Below are 6,489 nucleotides of genomic sequence, written 5' to 3'. Positions count from 1 at the left end.
CATCACTGATGAATTCCTTACAACATTTCAGAAAGAAATAATACAAATTTCATGTAAATATTTTCATAAAATAGAGGAGGTAACATTCTCCAATTTGTTTAACAAAGATAACATTATCCTAATACCAAAACCAGACCAAGATATTGTAAGAAAAGAAAACTAAAGACTAATGTCCCTCATGAACATAACATAAAAATCTCTAACAAAATATTAACGAAGAGTCTACCGATTTTTATTTTTTTTTTTACAATCGTAATATTGTTTATTTAACTTCAAAAGCATTTCAGCATTCTAAACATACAAAAAAAATTGCAAATCGTGTTTAAGTACAGAAGGTTTTTGAATTTTCATTGATGCAGTGGCTCTTCACTTTGCTGACACTGAAGAATTCCAGAGTTTGTTTAAGAAACAGTTTAAAAACTATCACACTTAACTGAAACAAACAAACAAAAAGCACTTCTCATGCCAGCTGACCTTCCTTTGTTTACAGCTAAGAATGGAGGCAGAAGGCTATGTCGTTATATACAGAAACATGACAACCTGAAGTTAAATGGATGCCTGCTGCAGACACCGGGTCCAACCTCACAGTGCATGAGCTACGACCCCTCCAAAAAGCATCTTCCCCTGTAGCCTCAATGCCAACCAAGGAGTGTCAAGGGTTTGTCTCCACTGTTTTGTTCTTTTTACAAACTAGAGATAAATACAGTTGATAACTCAGGATTTCAAGCCAATAACTATATGTTAACACCACTTCACGAGTTATAAAAAACAAGGGGAGAGCATGCAGAAACATCTTTAATTGCCTTGTCTCACCAACAGCAAAGTGCGCAGAGTGAGGAGAACACAAGATTATTTTTTCGTTTCAAAAATGTTTAGAAATATGTACAATGTTGATACAGCTTCAGGGTGCTCTGGACACTGATGGCCATTTCATGTAAACCACCGACAATTTCTGGAGCACTTTGAGAGACTACAATCTGATCGTGATCAAATTTTGTAATTAAACCTAATGAGGGCAACAGACACTTGATGGGTTAATTAAGGTGCTCCCCTAGTCTAACGTAGTCACAAGGAGACAGATCAACAGTTTTTAAAATTCATTCTTCTCCTCCTCTTCTTCCTACTCGTCATCTTTGTCTTTCTCTTCCACCTTTTTCCAGGCAACTTTAGCAGGACCCTTTGCACCATCAAACTTTCTTTTAGTCAGCAACATCGTTCTCATACTTCTTCAGCTTTGCCACCTTGGTGATGTAAGGCGGCTTTTCACTGTTACATGTTAATCCACATCTCACCCAGCCTTTTTGCGACATTTCCAATAGAGATACCAGGGTTTGTGGATTTGATATTGGGGCAGAATTCGGAACAGAACAGGAAGAATCCACATGGTGGGATCCAAACGAAGGATTAAGGTCCAACTAAGGGAGGCAAGAAAAAGGATCCCAATGCCTTTCTTGGCTGGTCCATAATCCTTCATTTCCCTATCATAGCATACTTTATCCGCCTTTGCCATTTCATCAAATTTAGACTTCTCTTTCCCAGACATTGTCTTCCACCTCTCAGGGCACTTCCTGGAAAATTCTGCAAAATTGACAGGGACCTCTGGGGTTTTCTTCTTATGTTCTTCTCTGCACATCTGCACAAAGAAGGCATAAGCAGACATCTTGCCCTTTGGTTTCTTAGGGTCACCTTTAGCCATCCTGACTGTATTGTTCACTAGTCTGGGCAAGCGCAGGGCACGACACGCTGCTCAGCACTCCCTAGCCTCAAGCTAGCTGCCTCCACGAGAGTCGCCTTGAGATTTTAAAAGGAATAACATATTGTAAGCAAATAGAGTTTATCCCAGGAATGCAAAGGTTATTCAACATTTAAAACTTCATCAACACAACTCACCATGTTAACAGAATAAAACGAGAACAACTATATGATCACCTCAAGAGATAAAAAAAAAAAAAAATGAAAAATGCAACCAAAACCATTTGACAAAATTCCACATCTATTCACCATAAAAACTCTCAACAAACTAGGAGCAGAGAATTTTCTCAACTGATGAATGGTGTCTACGACAAACCTAAACTAGCTTTATACTCAGTGGTAAAAGATGGAATAAGTTCTAATCTAAAATCATGAACAAAGCAAGAATATCTGTTCTTACCAATTCTAACAGACATTATACAGGAGATTCTAGCCAGTGAAAGAGAAAAGTAAGAAATAAGTGTCATGTAGATTTGAAAATAAGAAGCAAAACTATCTTTATTCTCACGTGACATGACTGCGTACGTAGAAAATCCTGAGTCTACAAAAATGCTACTAGAAATAAGAAGTTTTAGATCATAGAATACCAGCTCAACATACAAAAATCAAATGTATTTCTACATATTGTCAAGAACAAGGGAAAAGAAATTTTATTATACCATTCTCAACACCATTCAAAAATTATATATTTAGGGATAACTTAACAAAATGGTACAATACTTGTGCACTGAAAACTACAAAACATTGCTGAGAGAAATTAAAGATCGAAATAAATAGACATGAATTGGAAGACAATATTGTCAAAAATCAGTTCTCCCCAAATTGATCTATAGATGTAATGCAATCTTGACAAGTTGATTCTAAAATTTTTATAAAACTGCGAAAGACCTACAATGGTTAAAACAATTTTTATAAACAACAAGTGTGGGATACTTGCGCTGTCTGATTTCAAGATTCATTATAATTCTATAGTTATTAAGGCAAAGTGGTATTAACATAAAGATAGACATACAAATCAATGAAACAGAGTCCAGAAATGGATCCAAACATGTGTGATCAATTATTTTTTAATGAAAAAGCAGAGGTAATTCCACAGAGGAAGGGAAGTTTTTCTAATAATGCTAGAATAATTGAATATATGTATAGGAAAAAAGTGAACCTTTACTCTTATCTCACACCATACATAAAAACTCAAAATAGATCATAGACCTAAAGATAAAAAACAAACTATAAAACTTCTAAAAGAAAAACTTAAGAGCACATTTTTGTGACCTTAGGGTAGGCAAAATTTCTGAGGACATCAAAAAGCACAAACCATAAAATACAAAATATCAAATTGAATGTCATAAAAGTTAAAAATAGATCTATTTTTGAAAGATATCATTAAAAAAATGACAAGGCTGACTAGAAGCAGTGACTCACAACTTCAATCCCAGCATGTTAGCAGGCTGAGATTGGGGGAACACTTAAGCCCAGGAGTGCAAGACCAGCCTGGGAAACATAGTGACACTCCATCTCTAAAAAAAAAATTAGCCAGGTGTGGTGGCACACACCTGTAGTCCCAGCTACTCCAGAGGCCGAGGCAGGAGGATCACTTGAGATCAGGAGGTCAAGGCTGCAGTGAGCTCTGAATGTGCCACTGCACTCCAGGCTGGGTGACAGAGGGAGACACTGTCTCAAAAAAAAAAGACCAATCAAGCCACAGAATGGAAGAAAATATATCAGATTAATACACACGCACGCACGCACGCACACACACACACAAAATCTAACAGAGAACTTGTATCCAAAATATATAAAGCACTCGATAATAAGAACACAAACAACAGCAAAAGGTTTGACCAGACATCACAAAAGTAAATACATAAAATGATGCTCAAAATCTTCAGTCACAGGAGAACACAAAGTAAAACCATAATAAAATACACAACTTAGCCACTAGAATGACTAAAATTTAAGACTGACAATACAATGTGCTGACAAAAATGTAAAGCAACTGGAACTCTCATACATTGCTGGTAGGAATATTAAGTGGTACAAAAACCTTGGAAAATAATTTGGCAGCTTCTGAAAAGTTGAAAATATATTATACTACTGTCAGCAATTCCATCCCCAGGTATCTGCCCGAGAGAAATGAAAACATTGTCCGCACAAAGACTTACAAACAAAAGCTTATAACAGCTTAATTTATAACAGACAACTACTGTAAACAACCCAAATGTCCATCACAAATGAATGAATAAACTCATCATGGTGTATCCACAGAATAGAATACTATTCAACCATAAAAAAGGAACAAACTATTGCTAACCACAAAAAAGGACGAATCTCAAGAGCAACGTTATGAGTAAAAGAAACCAGATACAAAGAATTACATACTTTATGACTCATTTACATGAAACTCTGATAAAGACAAGGGCAGGTGGTGGCTCACACCTGTAACCCCAACACAATGGGAGGCCAAGGAAGGAGGAATGTCCAAAACAAGGAGTTCAACACCAGCTTGAGCAATAAAATGAGACCCCATCTTTACAAAAAAACCTTAAATTAGCCAGACATGGTGGCACATGCTGTAGTCCCAGCTACTCAGGAGGCTGAGGCAGGAGGACCATATGAGCCCAGGAGTTCAAGACTGCAGTGAGCCATGATTGCACCACTGCACTCCAGTCTGGATGACAGAGCAAGACCCTGTCTTTAAAAATAAATGAAAATTTTAAAAAGACGAATTTAACCCATAGAGACAAAAGCAGATGAGTACTTGCCTGAGGCTGGGGAGGTGGGAGGGGATCGACTGCAAAGGGATACAGGCAGTACCAGGCACATAATTTGCAGGGCACAATGCAAAATGAACTTGCAAGGCCCCTTATTTTAAAAATTATTAAGAATTTCGGCCAGGCGCAGTGGCTCAAGCCTGTAATCCCAGCACTTTGGGAGGCCGAGACGGGCGGATCACGAGGTCAGGAGATGGAGACCATCCTGGCTAACGCGGTGAAACCCCGTCTCTACTAAAAAATACAAAAAAAAAAAACTAGCCGGGCGAGGTGGTGGGCGCCTGTAGTCCCAGCTACTCGGGAGGCTGAGGCAGGAGAATGGCGTAAACCCGGGAGGCGGAGCTTGCAGTGAGCTGAGATCCGGCCACTGCACTCCTGCCTGGGCGACAGAGCGAGACTCCGTCTCGGAAAAAAAAAAAAAAAGAATTTCAAGGCAGCAACAGCAAAGAAGTAAACCAAGTATGGGGCCTCTCTGAGCACATGTCCTTGTGTGACTGCACAGCTTGTGTGTCCCCATGAAACCAACCACGGACGTAAGGGAACTTTTCATGGTATGAAAATGTCCTATATCTTGATGGTGATATTCTATACCTACATTTGTGCACATTTATCAAAATGAATCAAACTGTGGTTAAAATGGCAGGAAAGTCCTAGACCATTGAGGAGAACAAAACTGCAGACAAACCAGCCAACACTAGTGATTTGAAGTATTCATTAATTTACTAAAAACAGCCCTTTTGCCTTCAGATTTCAACCATGCCCTCTCCAAAAACCTCCCAGAACATCCTCATCTTTCGCTGTTTATTTATCAAATATCTACTCATGGGCATTATACAAGGAGCCAGAGATACAAAGATTTTTTTTAAAATGCAATTCCTGCTATCAAAGAATGAATATTCCAGCACTGCACTGTCCAATACAATAGCTATTAGCTACAAGAGGCTATTTAAATTTTCATCGATGAAAATTAAATTAAGTTTAAAATGTATGTATGTGCTCATGCTACATTACAATTGCCCAATAGCCACATGTGGCTCATGGAGACCAAACTGGACGACATAGAATATTTCCCTCTTGGCAGAAAATTCCACTGGAGAGAGACATGGAGACAGGCAATGGGAGATGCACATTATCTAGGTAGTTCCACATCTGTCCTGGTGTTAAATACTTGCTGAAAGCACATCTTTTGCATTCCACCACCTACAAACCAAAAGTAGCCAGGGAAGGGGAATGCAGTGGGTGTGGGGTCCTGCTTGCATGGGGAAAAACAGCCAACTGCTGGAAAGCTTGCCTTTTGTCAAACGTGAGCTCACCTTGTCTTTCTAGGCTAAAATATTTTTAAGAAGCTCTCAATGAGTATTTCTCTAGTCCATTACAGTTATCAGAGTATTACTTGTTGCTACAGGTGACAGCATCTGCCCAGAAGTCTTCAAGCCCTCCTCCTTAGTAGCCTAATGGACGTGATGCTTGACCACCAGCTGCACTGACGCCCTGTCTGAAATTTGGGGAGGGGCATATCAGTGGCTGCAAAGACAGTAGTAATTTGTTGCCCACTTCCACCCTAAGATTTGGAAACACTCCCTCCTGTGTCCTTCCTGATGAAAATAACTTTTGCATCAACATAATATTTTAATCCCCCAGCTGATTCATGAATCGTTTCTTCAGTGTATCTGTCAAGGAGTTGCCAGCCTCTGCTTAAACACCTCCAGCGATGAAGAGCTCTACTTCCCACCCCAGCCCATCCATCACTGGGTAGCAGTCTTCCTTTGATGCAGTCAGACAGAAGGTGGCTATGGACACTCCTCCCATTTGTCCCTGTTGCCTGAGGGCTCCAGGTTCCCCACCCAGAACCTTATCCTCTCCTACCTAGAAGTCTCTCCTCATCAGCATCTCTTCATGAACCCTGTGTAGGAGGAGACTTTAGCATGTTCTGCTCCTGCATCCTCTGTCATAGAAAATGTGTAGA

At 39.5% G+C, this 6,489-nt stretch overlaps 1 pseudogene; it reads right to left on the bottom strand.

The window, feature by feature from the left end:
• Positions 1 to 1,090: 1,090 nt before the first annotated feature.
• Positions 1,091 to 1,696, bottom strand: LOC111523376 (annotated as a pseudogene).
• Between the last annotated feature and the right edge of the window lie 4,793 nt (positions 1,697 to 6,489).

The sequence above is a fragment of the Piliocolobus tephrosceles genome, chromosome 2, assembly GCF_002776525.5.
Source record: "Piliocolobus tephrosceles isolate RC106 chromosome 2, ASM277652v3, whole genome shotgun sequence".
Classification (NCBI taxonomy): domain Eukaryota; kingdom Metazoa; phylum Chordata; class Mammalia; order Primates; family Cercopithecidae; genus Piliocolobus; species Piliocolobus tephrosceles.
Note: the sequence above shows the minus strand (reverse complement) of the source record. Positions and strands in the feature narration are given on the sequence as shown.